The sequence below is a fragment of the Papio anubis genome, chromosome 12 (genome assembly GCF_008728515.1).
Source record: "Papio anubis isolate 15944 chromosome 12, Panubis1.0, whole genome shotgun sequence".
NCBI classification, from domain to species: Eukaryota; Metazoa; Chordata; class Mammalia; order Primates; family Cercopithecidae; genus Papio; species Papio anubis.
Window position 1 is genome coordinate 114,566,636 of NC_044987.1, and position 22,787 is coordinate 114,589,422.

General features: G+C 45.2%; 1 long non-coding RNA gene, 1 other non-coding gene and 1 pseudogene across 2 annotated transcripts; 2 read left to right on the forward strand and 1 right to left on the reverse strand.

Moving 5' to 3' along the window:
- Window positions 1-5,107: 5,107 nt before the first annotated feature.
- LOC116269779 lies at window positions 5,108-22,313 on the forward strand. Its single transcript, XR_004177584.1, has 3 exons — window positions 5,108-5,237; window positions 20,345-20,408; window positions 21,406-22,313. It is a non-coding gene; the product is annotated as an uncharacterized LOC116269779 (long non-coding RNA).
- On the reverse strand, window positions 9,481-9,779 carry LOC108581884 (annotated as a pseudogene).
- LOC116269946 lies at window positions 11,065-11,262 on the forward strand. The gene has a single exon (XR_004177745.1). It is a non-coding gene; the product is annotated as a U2 spliceosomal RNA (small nuclear RNA).
- Window positions 22,314-22,787: the final 474 nt, after the last annotated feature.

Consider the following 22,787-nt stretch of genomic DNA (forward strand, 5'->3'; position numbering starts at 1 on the left):
GTCTGGGTAAAGAGTTACAGCTCAATAAAGGTGGAGGGGTGCTACTTTGTTGGAGGAGATGAGTGTGGCTATAATGGAACTAGTGAAGGGTGTGTAGGAGGAGAGAGGCCAGGGCAAGATTGCATTGGCCATCACAGGGACCTTGGCTTTTCCTGAGTGAAGTGAGAAGTCACTGGAGGGTGCTGAGCAGAGGTGTGACATGCTCTGACTTAGGTGTAATAAAGTCACTCCAGGCCGGGTGTGGTGGCTCACACCTGTAATCCCAGCACTTTGGGAGGCCAAGGCGGGCGGATCATGAGGTCAGGAGATGGAGACCATCCTGGCTAACACAGTAAAACCCTGTCTCTACTAAAAAATACAAAAATTGGCTGGGCGTGGTGGCAGGCACCTGTAGTCCCAGCTACTCGGGAGGCTGAGGCAGGAGAATGGCATGAACCCGGGAGGCGGAGCTTGCAGTGAAACGAGATCATGCCACTGCACTCCAGCCTGGACAACAGAGCGAGACTCAGTCTCAAAAAAATAATAATAATAAAATAAATAAAGTCACTCCAGCTCCTGTGTTGGAATAATCTGTAGTGGGGAGGAAGGCAAGTGTGGGAGCAGGGAAACCAGTTAGGAAGCTCTTGTGGTGCATTAGGCAAGAGAGGACATCCTGTTGGTTCTACCTCCTGAGTGTCTCTAGAATTCATTCTTGCCTTGCCATTTTCACTGCCACTGTCCTAGTCCAGACCATCATCATCTCATGCCTGGGAAAATGCAACAGTCCCCTTTCCTATGCGTTCCTCCTCATCCGTTATCCGTACAGCAGCCAGAGAGATCTCCTCACACTTGAGCTCACGCCTTGCCTTCCCTCCCACATTCTGCCCTTCAGGCATAATGCCCAGTTTGTGGGGCCTCAGGTGTACCATCCCTACCATGCCCCAGGCAGGCCTATCACCTTTTGCATATTTCTTTCCTTCTCCCAGGAACGTCTTTCTCCTCAAATATCACAAAAAGCATTGCCTACCTCCTCAGGCTGGGTGGAGTGCATGCCATCATGGCTGGCTAATTTAAAAAAATTTTTTTTGTAGCGACAGGGTCTTGCTATCAGGCTCAGGCTGCTTTTGAACTCCTGAGCTCAAGTGATCCTCCCAACTTAGCCTCCCAAAGTATTTGTATTACAGGCGTGAGCCACTATGCCTCGACAAAAAAGCAGTTGTACTTCTAAGTACTAACAATAAGCAATCAGAAATTGAAAATTTCAAAATACTAATTACATAACTCCAAAAAATCAAATGTTTGGCCAGGCACGGTGGCTCATGCCTGTAATCCCAGCACTTTGGAAGGCTGAGGTGGGCAGATCACTTGAGGTCAGGAGTTCGAGACCAGCCTGGCCAACATGGTGAAACTCTGTCTCTACTAAAAATACAAAAACTAGCTGGGCGTGACCAGGCGCAGTGGCTCATGCTTGTAATCCCAGCACTTTGGGAGGCCGAGGTGGGCGGATCATGAGGTCAAGAGATCGAGACCATCCTGGCTAACATGGTGAAACCCCATCTCTAATAAAAATACAAAAAATTAGCCGGACGTGGTGGCATGCGCCTGTAATCCCAGCTACTCAGGAGGCTGAGGCAGGAGAATCGCTTGAAACCTGAAGACAGAGGTTGCAGCGAGCCGAGATTGCGCCACTGCACTCCAGCCTGGGTGAAAGAATGAAACTCTGTCTCAAAAAAAAAAAAAAAACAACAAATGTTTAATAATAAAATATAATCAGGGATGTGCAAGACCTGTACACTGAAAAGTATAAAACATTGCTGAAAGTGAAGATCCAATAAATGGAGAGATATACTATATCCATGGATCAGAGCACTCCATATTCCTATGATGTCAGTTTCCCCCAAATTGATTTATGGAGTGAATGCCATTCCAATCAAAGTCTCAGTAGGCATTTTAAAAAAATTGATGCTGATTCTAAAATACGTGAAAATTCAAAAGACCTATAATATCCGAGACAACCTTGCAAAGTATAAACAGAGTTGGAGAACTTATACTACCTGATTTTACGACTTACGATAGGCCGGGCATGGTGGCTTATGCCTGTAATCCCAGCACTTTGGGAGGCTGATGTGGGTGGATCACCTGAGGTCAGGAGTTTGAGACCAGCCTGGCCGACATGGTAAAACCCTGTCTCTACTAAAAATACAAAAATTAGCTGGGCGTATTGGTGCATGCCTCCCAGCTACTCAGGAGGGTGAGGCAGGAGAATCACTTGAACCCAGGGGCAGAGGTTGCAGTGAGTCAAGATCGTACCATCACACTCCAACCTGGGTGACAAAATGAGACTCTATCTCAAAAAAAAAGACTACTATAAAGCTACAGTGATTAAGACAGTGTGGTTTTTGGTGTAAAGATAGACATGCAGATTAGTGAAACAGAATGCATTCCAGAAACAGAATAACATTTATATTTGTAGCAGGACGAGCTGCAGACAAAACCCCTCAGACACCGAGCTAGTGAAGGGAGTGGCTTTAATCAGCTGGGACATGGGCAGGCTAGCATCTTAAAATCCGAGCTCGTCAGGTGCTCAACTTCTGTCCTTTTTAAGGACTCACAACTCTACGGGGGTCCGCGTGAGAGGGTGGTGATCGATTGAGCAAGCCAGGGGGTACGTGACGGGCTGCGAGCATACCGGTAGTCAGAGTGAAACAGAACAAATGGGAGGTTTCACAATGTCCTTCCATACAATGTCTGGAATCTATAGATAACAACAGTTGCTAGGTCAGGGGTCGAATTTTAACTACCAGGCTTAGGTCATGCAGGCCCAGGCCTGGTTTCAGGTCTGGTTCCTAGGCGCCGGGCTACCTGCCTTTAGTTTCGCTTCTCTTTCCTTTTCTGAGTATAAAACAATATGAGAGGGTCTCTCTCTTCCCTCATACTGATTTTCTTTTTTTTTGAGACGGAGTCTCACCCTGTTGCCCCGACTGCAGTGCAGTGGCGCCATCTCCGCTGGCTGCAAGCTCCGCCTCCCCGGTTCTCGCCTCCTGAGTAGCTGGGACTACAGGCACCCCCAACTATGCCTGGCTAATTTTTTGTATTTTTAGTAGAGACAGGGTTTCACCATATTAGCCACGATGGTCTTGATCTCCTGACCTTGTGATCCACCTGCCTCGGCCTCCCAAAGTGCTGGGAATACAGACGTGAGCCACCGCGCCCCACAGTATATTGATTTTCAGTATAGGTACTAGGGCAATTCAGTGGTGAAAAATGATTTTTCTTTTTCTTTTTTCTTTTTTTTTTTTTTTTTTGAGACGGAGTCTTTGCTCTGTCACCCAGGCTGGAGTGCAGTGGTGCGAACTCGGCTCACTACAAGCTCCGCTTCCCGGGTTCACGCCATTCTCCTGCCTCAGCCTCTTGCCACCTCACCCGGCTAGTTTTTTGTACTTTTTTAGTAGAGACGGGGTTTCACCGTGTTAGCCAGGATGGTCTCGATCTCCTGACCTTGTGATCCGCCCGTCTCGGCCTCCCAAAGTGCTGGGATTACAGGGGTGAGCCACCGCATCCGGCCTCTTTTTCTTTTTTCTCTTTTTTTTTTTGAGACAGAGTCTTGCTGTGTCACCCAGGCTGGAGTGCCGTGGTGTGATTTTGGCTCACTGAAAGCATTTCTCCTGCCTCAGCCTACCAAGTAGCTGGGATTACAGGTGTGCGTCACCATACCCGGCTAATTTTTGTATTTTTAGTAGAAACGGGGTTTCACCATGTTTGTCAGGCTGGTCTCGAACTCCTGACCTCAGGTGATTCACCTGCCTCGGTCTCCCAAAGTGCTGGGATTACAGGTATGACCCACCGTGCCTGGCCAAAAGATGATCTTTCAACAGAAGTGCTGAAATAATTGGATATCCATATGAAAACAAAAAACCTATACGATACCTTGCATCGCATACAACACTTAACTTGAAATGGCACCGTAGGTCTAAATGTAAAACCTAAAACTATAATATCTCTCGAAGAAAACAGAAAAAATCTTAGTGATGTTGGGTTAGGCAAAAATGTCTTAAATAGGATACAAATAGCATAAACTATCAAAGAAACAAATTGATAAATTGGATTTAATCCTAACTAAACACTTTAGCTGTTCAAATGACAGTTAAAGGGAGAAAAATTGGGAGAAAATATTTGCAAAGCATATATCTGACAAAGGGCTCATATTGCGAATACGTGTTCTTCTAACTTTATAATAAATAAATGAAAAGCTAATACAAAATGGGCCAACATTTTGAGCAGACATTTAATCAAAGAAGATATTCAGATGAGAATAAGCCCATAAAAATGTGCTCAACACCATCAATTATTAGATAAATTCATTGAAAGCAATGCAATACTATTACTACTAGAATAGTTAAATTAAAAAGATGTCATACAAAGTGGTGATAATAATGTGGAACACCTAGAACTCCCTTAGATTGCTGGTGGGAATACAAAATAGTATAGCCATGTTGAAAAAAGGTTTGGTAATTTCTTACAAAGTTAAATATACATTTACCATGTGACCCAGCAATTCCATTCTTAAGTTACCCAAGATAAATGCAAATATATGTTCATACAACTAGTGACAGAGAGCATCTCTAGTAGTTGCCAGGGACAGGGGCTGGGGGAGGGGACAGATTGCTCTATGGCACAAGCAAACTTTTTGGATAGTGGAAAAATTCTATATATCATGATAGTAGTGGCAATTACCTGACTTATACACCTTTGGTAAAGCACACCAAGTTGTGTAAGTGGCTAATCTTATTGTCTGTTAAAACTGGCAAATCTTATTGTATTAATATATGATTATACCTCAGTTAAGTTGACATAAAAGTTGTTGAAAGCAAACTTACATTTTGACCTAGATTTTCCCCTTTCAGGAATCTATCTTGTTGAAGAGCTTGTACATGACCCCAAAAATTTTAAGTCCAAGGATGATTGCCACAGCATTGTTTGAAATAGTAAAACAAGACAATAGAACCATATACCCATTAGGGAGAGAATGGTTAGGTCTGTCTTTTAAATTTTTATTTATTTGTTTGTTTGTTTATTGTATTTTTTTGTAGAGACAATCTCACTCTGTTGCCCTGGCTGGTCTTGAACTGCTGACCTCAAGTGATCCTTCTGCCTCAACCTCCCAAAATGCTGGGATTCACATGTGAGCCACCATACCTGGCTGAATTGTACAGTTTAAAATAATGAATTGTGATATGTTCATTACATCAATAAAAAAGGTAAGGAAATAACAAAGACAAAATGGAATTCAGAAAATAGAGGACAGGTGCGGTGGCTCACGCCTGTAATCCCAGCACTTTAAGAGCTTGAGGCGGGCAAATCATGAGGTCAGGAGTTTGAGACCAGCCTGGCCAACATGGTGAAACCCCGTCTCTACTAAAAATACAAAAAATTAGCTGGGCGTGGTGGTGGGCACCTGTAATCCCAGCTACTCAGGAGGTTGAGGCAGGAGAATTGCTTGAATCCAGGAGGCAGAGGTTGCAGTGAGCTGAGATCATGCCATTGCACTCCAGCCCGGGCAACAGTGCGAGACTCCATCTAAAAAAAAAGAAAAAAGAAAATAGATAAAGCTAAAATAGAATATAACAAAGTTGAAAGCTGGCTCTTTGAATAAGCTAATAAGATAGACAAATCTCTCGGTCAAGAAAATAAGGTTTGTACAAGCAAACAACATAATGAATGAAAACAGCAAAAAACAGACACAGCAGAAATTTAAAAATAATGAGCATGCAGTAGGTGCAATTTTATGGCAATAAATTTGAAAATTTAGGAGAAATAGACAATTTCCTAAAAAATAAAAGCTGCACTAAAACTGACCTAAGACACAACAGAAAACATGAATTGATAAGTATTTTTAAATTTAATTTTTTTTTTTTTTTTTTTTGAGACAGAGTCTCGCTCTGTCGCCCAGGCTGGAGTGCAGAGGCCAGATCTCAGCTAACTGCAAGCTCCGCCTCCCGGGTTTATGCCATTCTCCTGCCTCAGCCTCCCGAGTAGCTGGGACTACAGGCGCCCGCCACCTCGCCTGGCTAGTTTTTTGTATTTTTTAGTAGAGATGGGGTTTCACCATGTTAGCCAGGATGGTTTTGATCTCCTGACCTCGTGATCCGCCCGTCTCGGCCTCCCAAAGTGCTGGGATTACAAGCTTGAGCCACCGCGCCTGGCCTTAAATTTAATTTTATTTTATTTTTGAGATGGAGTCTTGCTCTGTCGCCCAGGCTGGAGTGCAGTGGTGTAATCTCGGCTCACTGTAACCTCCACCTCCTGGGTTCAAGTGATTCTCCTGCCTTGACCTCCCCAGTAGTTGGGATTACAGGCACCTGCCACCACACCTGGCTACTTTTTTGTATTTTTAGTAGAGACGGGGTTTCACCATGTTGACCAGGCTGGTCTCAAACTCCTGACCTCAGGTAATCCATCCGCCACAGCCTCCCAAAGTGCTGAGATTACAGGCGTGAGTCACCGCATTCGGCCAATAAGTATTTTTAGATTGATAAGTATTTTTAAGTATTAAAAATATTTTAAGTATAGGCCAGGTGTAGTAGCTCACGTGTGCCTGGTGAGAGCATGCTGCTGAAGAGTAGAGGGGGATGCCTGGGAGGGAATCCCAGGATACCTGGGAGGAGTTATCCCTTGATGAATTAAATAAAGAGGGCCTTAGCCTGAGGCTGCTTCCATGCTTTCAGTTCCTACCTAACACATTGCAGTCTAACTTAGTATGCAAACAAACTGAAACCTAACATGGGAGTATTAACAAGCAAGAAAGTTTCAGCCAATTACAAGCAGTCAGGTTTCAGCTAATCATAGGCAGGCAACTCATCACACTATGTCCAAATTAGGCAGATGCCCAAATGTAGCCAATCAGGGGATTTCTCGATTTTTACTTCTGGGTTTATCCTATGAAATCTCTCTGCTCACACTGCTGAGTAGTGCTCTCTGAATGTCCTCTGGTTCTGAGGGCTGCCTGGTTCATGAATGAGTCTTTGCTCAAATAAACTGTGCTAAATTTAATTTGTCTAAAGTCTTTTTTTTCTTTTTCTTCTTTCTTTTCTTTTTTTTTTTGAGATGGAGTTTCACTCTTTTTGCCCAAGCTAGAGTGCAATGGTGCAATCTCAGCTCACTGCAACCTCCGCCTCCCGGGTTCAAGCGATTCTCCTGCCTCAGCCTCTCAAGTAGCTGGGACTTCAGGCGCCCGCCACCACGCCCGGCTAATTTTTTGTATTTTTAGTAGAGACAGGGTTTCACCATGTTGGCCAGGATGGTCTTGATCTCCTGACCTCATGATCTGCCCGCCTCGGCCTCCCAAAGTGCTGGGATTACAGATGTGAGCCGCCACGCCTGGCCTTTTTTTTTTTTTGAGACAGTGTCTTGCTCTATCACCCAGGCTGGTGGAGTGCAGTGGCATGATCAGGGTTCACTGCAGCCTCAAACTCCTGGGCTCAAGTGATCTTCCCACCTCAGCCCTACAGAGTAGCTGGGACTACAGGCATGCGCCACCGTGCCTGGCTAATTTTTGTATTTTTTGTAGATATGGGGTTTTGCCATGTTACCCTGGCTGGTCTCAAACTCCTTGGCTCATGCAATCTACCTGCCTTGGCCTTCCAAAGTGTTGAGATTACAGTCATGAGCTGCTGCGTTCGGCTTAAAGTTTTTCAACATTTTTGACAACAACATCTGGATTCTCACATTCTCCCTCCATGAAAGAGAAAATGAGGAACTATTCTCCCTCTTCCATGGTGGAACACTCCAGGTACTCCCAGCCTGGAAGGCCAGACCCTCCAACATTCCCTGAATGACCCCTGCCAAGAAGTGTGCATTGAATGTGGGACTGACCACACATGAGGTCAGTTTGTCTGTCTGTTGGTCTGTCTAGACTGCCTTTGGACTTCCCTTGGCCTCTGATCTCATTCCTTCAATTAGCAAACATTTACTGAGGGCCTACTATGTTCAGGCCCCAGGCCAGGTTTTGAGGACACTGTGGAGAACAAAATACCTTCCCTGACCTCATGGAGCTTTCAGTCTCATGGTGGAGAGATCCACAAGCTAATTGCAGGGTATTGGACTATCTGCTGAATGAATGCATTAGTGGAAGAATGAATGAGTAAAAGCTACATTGTCCAAATTCCTGTCCTGTCAGAATTGATGTTGACATTCTTTTTTTTTTTTTGTTTAGATACTCACTCACTTTAACAACAGTACATATACCATGTTATCACCATGAAATGTAAATTCAGGTTAGACAAGAGAATTTCACAAATGTAATAACATTCCATAGTTTATAAAAGTTTGGGTATACTGTCTGGCCAAACCAGCTTTCTCATAGGTCATTAATCAATTCCATTATAGGTAATTTGTTTGGTTTAATGTCTATAATTCTGAGGGAAAAAATAAGCAATGCACACATTTAAAAAGGGTTCATTGGGCTGGGCACAGTGGCTCATGCTTGTAATCCCAGCAATTCGGGAGGCTGAGGCCAGCGGATCACGAAGTCAAGATTGAGATCATCCTGGCCAACATGGTGAAACCCCGTCTTTACTAAAAATATAAAACTTAGCCAGGCATGGTGGTGTGCACCTGTAGTCCCAGGTACTCAGGAGCCTGAAACAGGAGAATCGCTCAAACCCGGGAGGTGGAGGTTGCAGTGAGCCGAGATCATGCCACTACACTCCAGCCTGGCGACAGAGCGTGACTCCGTCTCAAAAAAAAAAAAAGTGTTCATTTACCTTTGCATGAGTGCTTGAATACGTATTTCTATCTCACGATGACATTTAAAAATTATTCAGATATAACAGCAGCAAAAATATAATTCTGCAATTACAAAATAACTAAACTAGAATCCATAAGTTATTCTCATGTTTACAATTGTGATTCTTTAATAAATACCACTACTATGCAGCTCTGTTGTAAGCTTTCTAGATTTGGTTTAAACACACACACATAGATACTGTCAGTTGTGGGAAGCTTTACAAGTTATATTCCATGCACTTTTTGGACGGAGTTCTAAAAGAGCCAGCCAGTCCACAAGACGGGCAGAAAAAAGTTAACTGGGGCAAATAGGACTCTTATATAACATCCAAAACATGTGAGATCCTGCAGCAAACCGGGAGTATTTCAGGGTTGGCCTGCTATCTCCTTTAGAACTAAGTTCATCTTCACAGTTGAAGAAGATGGACATTTCAACACAATCTAGTGCATTTAGGTGACGTGTTTCTTTTATGCTAACTTGATTTCCTTGAATGACCTAGTTAGTAAACTAGTCACTAGTAATTTGGTCTCCAGGCAAATCAAGCCTTCAAGAAAGGAAGCCAATATTCAAAATGCTGTGTTACCATCTAAACCCACTCAAATAGTTTATTTTCCACAATAACACATAACTTCAATAATGAGACGTCTAACTAAAGCAAGCTCCTCCAACGAGACCAAGACAGCACCTCTTCTTCTAAGACTTAGGCATCTCTTCTTCTAAGGCTTAGGTTTTGTCTGGAATTCCCGGTACACGGAACAGCCCTTACCAACAGTCGTTGCTCCTGCAGCAAAGCCTTGGGCGACCACACACATGTGGATCAGATGAAGGGACATTTGAGTATTTCCCCTGCTCTTCAATGTGTGTATAATCCATATGTAACAAGTGCTGCAAAACCTGCTATTCCAACGGGTACGAATAGTGCCTCTTTAGCTTTTTGAATAAGTTTGCATCCCTGATCTTCATCATATGAAGAAAGGGAAACCTCTGTGTCTGTTGACATAGTGACCGCTTGAAGAATCTCCTTAGAGCAGAAAACCTGTCACACCTGATGTCAACATTCTTTTAGTTAACACTTCACGTGTTTTAAGTGCCAAGTATGTGACAGATTTAGACCAAGCGTTTTTACAGGGCATGCAACGTAATACCCTGTCCTTCCCTGCCCAAGTTTAGTACCATCTGAAAAACAGACACATAGGATAGAGATAAAAATGTTACTTCTGTAACCAATAGAGTTGTTGAGAAAATGCCATTTGATGTCCCCGTACCCATCCCAGAGTTGCACAGCCTTACCCACTCTGCTCCCAAAGGTTTCTCCTCCTTTGATGTAGGGTAGGCAAGCCCCCAAATTGGGGCTTAGGCTGGGAGGGTTTTTGGCTTTGTCCAGGAAAGAATTCCACTGTGAGCCAGTGCTGTTAGCCACTTTTATTGAAGTGGCAGTGCGCAGCAGCAGCAGATGTACTGCTCCTTGCAGACCAGGGGTACCCTGAGTAGCAGCTCAGAGGCAGTTCTGCAGTCATATTTATAGCCACTTTTAATTATATGCAAATTAGAGAGCAGATTATGCAGAAATTTCTAGAAATAGGGTGGTAAATTCTTGAGTCATTTGGTCATTAACACAGAAAGGGGCAGTAACTTCCAGGTGTTGCCATGGCAATGGTAAACTGACATGGCACACTGGTGGGTGTGTCTTAGGGAAAGCTGCCTCCACCCCCATCCCTGTTTCAGCAAGTCCTCAATTTGGTCTGGTGTCCCAGCCCCACCTCCAGAATCGAGACCTGCCTCCTATCTCACTTTGGGTCCCATACCTAGTTGCTTCTAACAACTTCACCAAGAAAAGTCTCTTCTCTACTTCTTGGGAGGAGTGAGTGACAGAAAGTGGGACGAGGCCACTTTTCTGCAGTGTTAGTTACTCCAGAAAAGGCCCACCATGCAGAAAGAGATATAATGAGAAATAATCCTTAGTTTGTGTCAATCAAACCCAGTCAGTCAGTTATCCAACCAATCAGTCAGCATGGAACTGCACTCCTAGTTAGGTTTGTGGATTACAAATGCTCATAAATTCCTTATCCTTTCCCTCATGGAAAAGTGGGGTTTACTTCTCCACCCCCTTAATTCTAGACTTGGCCAATGACTTGCTTTGAACCAGTAGAATATGGTGGAAATGATGCTGTGCCCAATTCTGGACTTACCCTTTAAGACAGAACTGGCAGCTTCTGTTTTCTTCTCTTAGAATTCAGCCACCATGCTGTGAGGAAGCCCAGGCAGTCCTGTGGGGAGGTCCATGTAGAGGAGAATCAAAGCTCCATTCTCAGCCTTTTGGGTAAGATCAAGTGTAGTAGTATCTGTTTTTATCAGTTTAATATCTGATATGTCCTCTACTCGAGGACACAATCTATATTAAATAGATTTTTGGAACTAAGAGATAGAATAGGAGCTTGCCCCACCCACTCCACACATCGACCTAGCATTGCAGTACCTCCAGGAACAGTGTACCCCTAAGGTGAGATAAAGTTTAAAAATGAAAAAAGTAGGGAATAAAAAGCTCTAGCCCTACCATCCAATTGGCTGGGGGAATTTAAATAAACAAATAAATAGCTCTAGCCAGGATCAACTTGCCAGCCATTGGAGTGCACCATCTTTGAAGGGTCCTCCAGCTCCAAGGATGAAGCTGGAGGCACAGGAAGAGCTGTCTCAACCAGGCCTTGCCCAAACTGCGTAATGGTAAAATAAATGATTGTTATTGTCATAAGCCTCCAGGTTTGAGAGTGGCTTGTTTCACAGCCCTAATCTAATTTGACTCCCTGTTCTCAGCCCCAGAGCCAGGGCCTGCTACAGAATAAGAACTCAGGGAGTGTTGAAGAAGTGAGTCAACAAATGATTGGGCTGAGCGCTGTGGCTCACGCCTGTAATCCTAGCACTTTGGGAGGCCAAGGCAGGTGGATCACCTGAGTGAGGTCAGGAGTTCAAGACTAGCCTGGCCAACATGATGAAACCCCATCTCTACTAGAAATACAAAAATTAACCAGGTATGGTGATGCGCGCCTGTAATCCCAGCTACGCAGGAGGCTGAGGCAGAAGAATCGCTTGAACCCAGGAAGTCGAGGTTGCAGTGAGCCAAGATAGCGCCACTGCACTCCAGCCCCTGGCCGACAGAGTTAGACTCTGTCTCAAAAAAAAAGATTGGGCCGGGCGCGGTGGCTCAAGCCTGTAATCCCAGCACTTTGGGAGGCCGAGACGGGCGGATCACGAGGTCAGGAGATCGAGACCATCCTGGCTAACACAGTGAAACCTCGTCTCTACTAAAAATACAAAAACTTAGCCGGGCGAGGTCGCAGGCGCCTGTAGTCCCAGCTACTCGGGAGGCTGAGGCAGGAGAATGGCGTGAACCCGGGAGGCGGAGCTTGCAGTGAGCTGAGATCCGGCCACTGCACTCCAGCCTGGGTGACAGAGCGAGACTCCGTCTCAAAAAAAAAAAAAAAAAAAAGATTGGATTGGCTAAGTGGATGATGGATGACTGAATGATTGGATAAGTGAATTGTGTTAGGCCTGAAAGGTCTAGAGTGATGAGCTCTGGCAGAACCAGGGACTCAGAGTCCAGCAGCTTCAAGGAGGATGAGAAGCCATCTCTGCTGGAATTGTTATAAATAATTTCCTGGGAAGGGCCCCTGGCAGATCTACTTGGAGTGGCATGTCACAGGCCATGCATACTCAGCTGCTCAAGTGAGACACTAACTGCAATCCCAGAATCTGGAAAGCTCCACAGTGCATTAGGCCCAGTCTCACTATCCCTGCTGGACCCACACCAGCAGAAGGAGTGCCCGAGGGCTGTTACCTGTCTCCCTCGACTCTACTTGGTTCCAAATGTAAGTCTCACATGATTGAAACTGTGGAAGGAGGCTGGGCACGGTGGCTCTCACCTATAATCCCAGCACTTTGGGAGGCCAAGGGGGCGGATCACCTGAAGTCGGGAGTTCAAGACCAGCCTGACCAACATGAAGAAACCCTGTCTTTACTAAAAATAAAAAATTAGCCACCCGTGGTGGCACATGCCTGTAATCCCAGCTACTTGGGAGGCTGAGGCAGGAGAATCACTTGAACCCAGGAGGCAGAGGTTGCGGTGAGCCGAGATCGCACCACAGCACTCCAGGCTGGGAGACAAGAGTGAAACTGAGTCTAAAACAAACAAACAAACAAAACCAGAAGGAATATCTGCAACTCATGTTTATTTATTTATTTATTTATTTTTATTTATTTATTTATTTTTACCATTCCAGCCTCTGTGGTCCAGGCAGCCAGCTGGGAGGAGGCTGGGACAGATGCTCAGTGACCAGCATGGGCTTGCTAATCTGACAAGGGCCTTTCTAAGGGGACATTTGGATTTCTGCATGATCTGCTTCCAGCCTGCCTCCCTAACCCTGCCAAATCCTCATCATGCACTTTGTTTGTTTGTTTATTTATTTATTTATTTTTGAGATGCAGTCTCACTCTTGTTGACCAGGCTAGAGTGCAATGGCATGATCTCAACTCACTGCAACTTCCACCTCCTGAGTATAAGCAATTCTCCTGCCTCAGCCTCCTGAGTAGCTGGGATTACAGGCACCTGCCACCATGCTCAGTTAATTTTTTTATTTTTAGTAGAGATGGGATTTCATATGTTGACCAGGCTGGTCTCGAACTCCTGACCTCAGGTGATCCACCCACCTCAGCCTCCCAAAGTGCTGGGACTACAGGCGTGAGCCACTGTGCCTGGCCCTCATCATGCACTTTGGTGTTTTTGTTTTTGTTTTTGTTTTTTTAGAGATGGAAGTCTCACTCTGCTGCCCAGGCCGGCCCTCCAGTGAGGGCCTGTGGTGACTTCTTCCTACTATCGAAGCTGTGTCTCGGGGCTGTCATTTCCAACAGTTTCTGTGCAAAGCCAGGGAACAGCCACCTCGGGCCCCTTGGCAGGCTGCCACCCTAGGCAGTTGTCTCGAGTCTGGGTGTCCTCAGAGGGCAGAGCAGGGACGGGAGGTTGATGTCTGTCATCCCTCTGCAGGGGCACGGGCAGCTGGGCAGTGAGGCCACATTAGGACTCAACTCAGGCTGTCCTGAGCATCTGAGAAAGGGAAGTAGGATAGAGGGGCAGGCGGGGACAGATCCACAGGCAGCATGGATCACCCAAGACTAGTATAAGGAAAGGGGCTGGGGCGCTAAGGTGCAAGTTGGGCAATCAGCTGGCACCTGGGCAATCAGCACACAGTTACCTGTTATGTGCCAGGTGCAGGGCTGGGTGCTGGGATTCCAGGGTGAGCAAAAAAGACACCTGCTCTCATGAGACTTTTGCCTAGTGCAGGAGATTCAGGGCACACACCTTTCCTCCTACTGCTCACACTTGCTCCTCCTGCCTCCTCATTTTTCCTTCCAGCTAGAATGGGTGGGGTTTCCTCTTCACATTCATTCACTCAATTATTCACCCAAGTATTTATCCAGTGTCCACCTTGAACCAGGTCTTGTTCTAAGTGTTGTAAATGTATTAGCAAATGAAATAGAAAAACCTCCCTTCCCTTATGAAGCTTACAGGATATTAAAGACAAAAAATAAACCAGGAAGCACATAGAGAAGTGATGACTTTGAGAAATCAAGAAGGGAGGGGAGGCGAGCAGGTGAGGAGGACCCAGAAGCTTTGAAAGGAAGAGAGAGGTTGGGCGTGGTGGCTCACGCCTATAATTCTAGCACTTTGGGAGGCTGAGGCAGGAGGATCACTTGATCCCAGGAGTTTGAGACCAGCCTGGCCAATATAGCGAGACCCCGTCTATATAAAAAAAATAAAAATAAAAAAGAAAAGAGGAGAAAGATGGCTGTTCCATTCTAGTAGGAGAGGAGGCAGAGAAAGTGTTTACAGGTGCAGATTCAGGTAAGATAGAGGAGAAGAAAAAGGAAAAGGGGCTGAGCGCAGTGGCTCACACCTGTAATCCCAGCATTTTGGGAGGCCAAGGAGGGTAGACTGCTTAAGCCCAGGAGTTCAAGACCAGCTGGGGCAACATGGTGAAACCCTGTATCTACAAAAAATCAGCTGGGCTTGGTGGCACGCACCTGTGGTTCAAGTTATTCAGGAGGCTGAGGTGGGAGGATGGCTTGAGCCCAGGAGGCAGAGGTTGCAGTGAGCAGAGATCGAGCCACCGCACTAAACAGCCTCGGTGACAGTGAAACCCTGTCTCAAAGCAAAAAAAGAAAAAGGGAAAGAAGGCATGTTGGAGCTTTGCAGAGAGAGGAGAGGGTGTGATTAGTTACCTCAGAAAGTGGAATTGTGATTCTGAATGACATTTTTGTAAGAAAAAAAAGTGGAAATGTGAAGTTTCTAGACATCTGCAGTGCGATTGCCAGGAAACATGAATGGCCAAGGAGTTTTGTAGCTGCATTGAAAGTGAAACAATCCTCTGGCTATCTGATTTCCTCTTCTTCCAGTACAGGCACTAAGTAGGTGGATGGATGTTTCAACCAGGCCTTGAGTCTCCCAGGTGAGGTGGTTTTAGGAATGTCCATGCATTCTAGATGCCCCTTCCTTCCTTCCTTTCTCTCTCTTTCTTTTCTTTTCTTTTCTTTGACAGAGTCTCGCTCTGTCACCCAGGCTGGAGTGCAGTGGCGTGATCTTGGCTCACTGCAACCTCCGCCTCCCGGATTCTAGTGATTCTCCTGCCTCAGCCTCCTGAGTAGCTAGGATTACAGGTGTGGGCCACCACACCTGGCTAATTTTTGTATTTTTAGTAAGATGGGGTTTCACCATGTTGGTCAGGCTGGTCTTGAACTCCTGACCTTGTGATCTGCCCACCTTGGCCTCCCAAAGTATTGGGATTAAAGATGTGAGCCACTGCACCTGGCCTGATACTCCTCTTTTCAAGACATGGAGGCTCGCTCCCCTCCCCCGAATGTAAACTGGACTTAGTGACTCACTTCTAAAGAATAGAACGAATGAAGGTGGTGGTGAGAGACCTAGGAGAGCTGGCACAAACACACTTTGGCTTCCTGTCTGCACTGTCTCTTGGATCTCTTGCTCTGGGGGAAGCTAGCTGTCATGAGACACTCAGCAGCCCTGTGGACAGGTTCACATGGTGAGGAACTAAGGCCTCCCAGCCCACAGCCGTGTAAGAGAGCTGCCTGGGAAGGCAATCCTGCAGCCCCACACAAACCCTCAGAAGACAGTAGCCCTGGCCAGCATCTTGACTGCAAACTTCATGAGAGACTGTGAGGCAGAACTTCCAAGTTAATGCTCCCACATTCCTCATCTACAGAAACTGTGAGATAATAAATTGGGTTTTTTTTTTTTCATTTAAACCACAAAGTGTAGGGTAATTTTTGTTTATTTAGTGCAAAGCTGACACATTCCAGATAAGGCTCCCAAACTCTAGATGCTGTCTCAACAACTGGACCAAAAGACTTTCTGCACAGCCACTGCCTGTCCTGCTGCTCCTTGCCTCAAGTCCCTTACTACATGGTGTGATATGTACTTGTAGGGTCTAGTTCACTGCACATGGCAAGATGTACTCTCTGCAATCCTTGAGATTGTTCAATTTTCTCCCGTAATCTGTTAAGGGGGGAAATCAGATTAATCAATTTTCTCATCTCTAACCTTGCATTTTTAGAATAAATCCAACTTGGGCACAGTGCGTTCTCTTCCTATATATTACCAGATTCATTTTGCTAATAATTTGCTTAGGATTTTTCCATCTGTGTTTATGAATCTGGGTCGGATGCAGTGGCTCATGCCTGTAATCCCAGCAGTTTGGGGGGCCAAGGTGGGTGGATCACCTGAGATCTGGAGTTTAAGACCAGCCTGACCAACATGGTGAAACCCCATCTCTACTAAAAATACAAACATTAACTGGATATGGTGGCTCACGCCTGTAATCCCAGCTACTTAGGAAGCTGAGGCAGGAGAATCGCTTGAACATGGGAGGCAGAAGTTGTGAGCTGAGATTGTGCCATTGCACTTCAGCCTGGGCAACAAGAGTGAAACTCTTGTCTTGAAAAAAAATAAAAAATAAAAGAAATTGTGGAAGGAATATCTGGAACTCATGTTTTTTGTTGTTGTTTTTTGTTTTTTGTTTTCAACTGTTCCAGCCTCTGTGGTCCAGGCAGCCAGCTGGGAGGAGGCTGGGACAGATGCTCAGTGACCAGCGTGGGCTTGCTAATCTGACAAGGGCCTTTCTAAGGGGACATTTGGATTTCTGCATGATCTGCTTCCAGCCTGCCTCCCTAACCCTGCCAAACCCTCATCATGCACTTTGTTGTTTGGTTTTGTTTTTTGTTTTTTGTGATGGACTCTCACTCTTGTCGACCAGGCTACAGTGAGTCGAGATTGCACTACTGCACTCCAACCTGGGCAACAGAGTGAGACTCCATCGCAAAAAAAAAAAAAAAAGGCCGGGCACGGTGGCTCACACCTGTAATCCCAGCATTTTCGTAGGCCAAGCTGGGTAGATCATGAGATTAATAGATCAAGACCATCCTGGCCAACATGGTGAAACCCCGTCTCTACTAAAAATACAAAAATTAGCTGGGCGTGGTGGCACGCATCTGTAGTCTCAGCTACTCAGGAGGCTGAGGCAGGACATTCGCTTGAACTCGGGAGGCGGAAGTTGCAATGAGCCGAGATTGCGCCACTGCACTCCAGCCTGGCGACAGGGCAAGACTCAGTCTCAAAAAAAAAAAAAGAGAGAGAAATACAAAAAAATAGAAAAAAATGTTAAATGTCTGAACAGAATCTAGTTTGAGACACTAAGAAGGATAAGACATCAGTTTTAAAATAGTCCCTGGCTGGGCGCGGTGGCTCAAGCCTGTAATCCCAGCACTTTGGGAGGCCGAGATGGGTGGATCACGAGGTCAGGAGATCGAGACCATCCTGGCTAACACGGTGAAACCCTGTCTCTACTAAAAATACAAAAAACTAGCCGGGCGAGGTGGCGAGCGCCTGTAGTCCCAGCTACTCGGGAGGCTGAGGCAGGAGAATGGCGTAAACCCGGAAGGCGGAGCTTGCAGTGAGCTGAGATCCGGCCACTGCACTCCAGCCTGGGAGACAGAGCGAGACTCCGTCTCAAAAAAAAAAAAAAAAATAAAAAAAAATAAAATAAAATAGTCCCTATGAAAGAAACATGAATTATGCTAAAATTGAAGCAAGAACAAACACGAAATTTATAGTGAAGCATTGGTGGAAGGATGAAGAGATCACTGATGCTTTATGAAAAGTTTATGGAGACAATGCTCCAGAGAAATCAGCAGTTTACAAATAGGCAACTTGTTTTAAGAAGGGATAAGATGATGTTGAAGATGAAGTGTGCAGCAACAGATCACCCGCAACAATTTGTGAGGAAAAAAATCTTATTGGTACCCTGATTGAAGAGGACTAAATGATTAACAGCAGAAATGATAGCCAACACTAAGCCACCTTAATTAGTTCAGCTTATACAATTCTGACTGAAAAATTTAAGTGAAGCAAACTTTCCACTCAATGGATGCCAAAACCATTGCATCCAAATCAGTTGGAGACAAGAGCAGAGCTTTCCATGGAACTTTTAAAACAAGCAGGATCAAGATCCTGAAACATTTCTTGGAAGAATTGTAACAGATGACACATGGCTTTCGCAGTAGGATACCGAAGGCAAGGCACAATTAAAGCAATGGCTTCCAAGAGGTGGAAGTGGTTCAGTCAACTCAAAAGCAGACCAGTCAAGAGCAAAGGCGATGGCATCAGTTTACGGGGATGCTCAAAACATTCTGCTTGTTGACTTTCTGGGCAGCCAAAGAATGGCAACGTCTGCTTATTTTGAGAGTGTTTGGTGTAGCAAAAGCTTTCTCAGAAAAACACCCAGGAAATCTTCACCAGAGAGTCCTCTACCGTGACAATGCTCCTGATCATTCCTCTCACCAAAGAAGGTCAATTTTGTGAGAGTTTCAACAAGAAATCATTAGGCATCTGCCTCATAGTCCAGATTTGGCTCCTTCTGACTTATTTTTGTTTGTTTGTTTCTTTTTTTCTTTCTTTTTTGAGACAGTGTCTCGCTCTGTCGCCCAGCCTGGAGTGCAATGGCGTGATCTCGGCTCACTGCAACCTCTGCCTCCCGGGTTCAAGCAATTCTCCAGCCTCGGCTTCCTGAGTATCTGGGATTACAGGCACGCGCCACCATGCCTGGCTAATTTTTGTATTTTTGGTAGAGACGAGGTTTCACCATGTTGGTCAGGCTGGTCTTGAACTCCTAACCTCGTGATCCGCCTGCCTTGGCCTCCCAAAGTGCTGGGACTGCAGGCACGCGCCACCATGCTCGGCTAATTTTTGTATTTTTTGTAGAGATGAGGTTTGGCCATGTTGCCCAGGCTGGTCTCAAACTCCTGGGTTCAAGCGATCCGCCTGCCTCGCCCTCCCAAAATCCTGGGATTAGAGGCGTGAGCCCCTGCACCCAGCCTCTGGTTTCTTCTTCTTCCATGAATTTGTCACTTTTGAAGAGTACCAGCCAATTATTTTGTGGAACATCCCTCAATTATTTTGTGTTTATGTGATGCTTGTAATGTGTCGTCTGAAGTTATTCATTTTTGGCAAGAATCCTAGAGCAGTGAATTGTGCCCTTCTCAGAGCCTCCTAGTACATGCACATGATGTTGACATGCCTTATGATACTGGTGATACTAACTTTGATCATGTGGTGTCTTCCAGGCTTCTCCACTGTCGATTTACTCTTTCCCCCTTTATTTTAGTCTGTTTCTGCTGCTATAACAAACTACCCAAGATTGGGTCATTTATAAACAATAAAAACTTATTTGTCATAGTTCTGGAGGCTGGAAGTCCACGATCAAGGTGCCGGCCGGCATGTTTGGTTTCTGGTGAGGGCTGCTCTCTGCCTCTAAGATGGCACCTTGTTGCTGCATCCTCCAAAGGGGACAAACCCTATGTCCTCACATAGCAGAGGACCAGAAGGGCAAAAAAGTGGCAGAACAATGCACGAAGCCTCTTTTATAAGAGGTTTATCCCATTAGCCGTGCATGGTGGTACGTGCCTGTGGTCCCAACTACTTGGGAGGCTGAGATGGGAGGATCTATTGAGCCTGGGAGGCGGAGGCTGCAGTGCGCCGAGATTGCTGCTCCACTTCACTCCAGCCTGGATGACAGAGCAAGACCCTTTCTCCAAAAAAAAAAAAAGGCCCCACATCTTGATACTATCACATTGGCAATTAGTTTCAACATGAAGTTTGGAGGGGACAGAAACATAAACATTCAAACCATAGCACCCTTTGTGATTAGTAAACGTTGTGAGGTGCACCTTGAGTGTACACAAATGTCTTCTTTTGCATCGTACTTTCACTCACTAATTTTAGCATCCACCAATGAATGATTGGCGCCTGCAACAATGATGACTGCGGTGTTTGTCTAATGGTGATTTTCTATTTCCATCACTTTTCCTACATTTATTTATTAGAGTTCTACTGCACAGAGGAGTTGTCTCTTCTCTCTCAGTTATTTACATATATCAGTATAAACTCATGGATAGTTATTTTATTCTATGGGTAATAATTTATTGCTATCATTACTTATTTTGTTGCTCATATTATCCCAGATTTGGCCCTTGGGAGCTCGTTCGAGTTGACTCTTGTGTCCTTTTGAAGTGTCCCCATGACTTTGTGAGTACTTCCTTACTTTCTGTCACTACGTGATGTTCCAGACTCATCTTGTATTATCTCTGCCCCAGCCCTGAAATGAACTATTTCTCCAAAGAGTCTAGATTCCTTTTATTACAGAATGGATTTTTTTTTTTTTTTTTTGGACTTAGTACGCTCCATTGCCCAGGCTGGAGTGCAGTAGTGTAATCTTGGCTCACTGCAACCTCCGCCTCCCAGGTTCAAGCAATTTTCATGCCTCAGCCTCCCCAGTAGCTAGGATTACAGGCGAGCACCACCATGCCCGGCTAATTTTTTTTGTCTGTCTGTTTGTTTTGAGACGGAGTTTCGCTCTTCGTGCCTAGGCTGCAGTGCAATGGTGTGATCTCAGCTCACCACAACCTCCATCTCCCGGATACAAGTGATTCTCCTGCCTCAGCCTCCTGAGTAGCTGGGCTTACGGTCATGGGCCACCACGCCCGGCTAATTTTTGTATTTTTAGTAGAGACGGGGTTTTGCCATGTTGGCCAGGGTAGTCTTGAACTCCTGACCTCAGGTGATCCACCTGCCTCAGCCTCCTAAAATGCTAGGATTACAGGTGTAAGCCACTGTGCCCAGTCAGTAGGTAACTTCTTGAACATAATCCTTTCCTGAGATCACCAAAACTTCTGCAGATTCATTATTCAGTTTAGTTGCTTTCCACTCAGCCAGTCTCTACTGTCTGTACATTTCAATGGCATGTTCATCCTCCTCATTAAATTCGTCTACATGATCCTCCAGCTCTTCCAAATTCACATCTTCATATGTTTTCGCTCCACACAACAGTAAGAGTATGAATGAGAAGTTTCCCAAGTTTACAAAACAAGAGTTTTATCTGCCTGACGTCACCTGGTTCGGCCTTCAGGTAAACCCCTGGGCTGGGTGTTATCAACAGTTCCTGTGTCATCCAAGGAGACACAGAGGACAATATTCTGCACACAGGATCAATCTTCCAGGCTGTTTGCTTTTTGTCTCTGGCCAGGGCTACCATCTTCTTGTGTGGGGCTTGTGTGGGGCTGGAGAATCCCCTTCCCAGGAGGCTCACTTACACGGTTGTTGGCTGTTGGCTGTTGGAGTAACAGAAGGTAAGAAGAGAGAGAGGAAGGTAGAGAAATATTTGGAGAAATATGAAATAAAAATGAGAAAGCATACAAAAAGATACTCAATGTCATATGCCATTAGAGAGTTGCAAATTAAAGCAACAGTCAGGTATCACTGCACATCTATCAAAGCAGTTAACATGCAAAATACTGACAACACCAAGAGCTGATGAGGATGTGGAGCAACAGCAACCTTCACTCATTGCTGGTGAAAATGCAAAACTGTACAATCACTTTGCAAGATGGTGTGGCAGTTTGATACGAAGTGAAATAGATTATAACCATGTGATCCAGCCATTGCTAGGTCGTAGATATTTACCCAATTGAGTTGAAAATTTGTAGGTATTTATCTAATTGAGTTGAAAACTTACGTCTACCTCTAAACCCCTGCACAAATATGTATAATAGCTTTTTCACACTCTCCCCAAACAGGAAGCAACCAAAATGTCCTTCAATAGAAGAATGGATAATAAAACTGTGGTATATCCATACAATAGAATATTATTCAGTGGTGAAAATCATAAGTTATTTTGATGATTCATTTTATGTGTTTATTTGGCTGGGCCACAGTGCCCACATTTGTGGTCAAACATTATTCTGGATGCTTTGGTGATGGCGTTTTTGAATAAGAGTGACATTTAAATTGGTCAACTTTGAGTAAAGCAGATTGCCTTCCATAATGTTGGAGGACCCTGTTCAATCAGTTGAGGTTCTGAATAGAACAAAAGACTGACCTTGGCCGGGCGCGGTGGCTCACGCCTGTAATCCCAGCACTTTGGGAGGCCAAGGCGAGTGGATCACGAGGTCAGGAGATCAAGACCATCCTGGCCAACATGGTGAAACCCTGTCTCTACTAAAAAAATACAAAAATTAGCTGGACGTGGTGGCACTTGCCTGTAATCCCAGACACTCCGGATGTTGAGGCAGGAGAATCGCTTGAACCTGGGAGTCGGAGGTTGCAGTGAGCCAAGATCACACCACTGCACTCCAGCCTGGCAACAGAGCGAGACTCCGTCTCAAAAAAAAAAAAAAAAAAAAAACTGACCTCCTCCAAGCAAGAGACAATTCTGCTAGCAGAGGCCTTTGATTTGAATTGTAACATCATCAGGGTCTTCAGTCTGACAGCCTTCACATTTCCCTATTTTATTTATTTGTTTATTTATTCATTTATTTATTTTTATTTTTTCTTTCTTGAGATGGAGTCTCACTCTGTCGCCCAGGCTGGAGTGCAGTGGCATGATCTCCATTCACTGCAGCCTCCGCC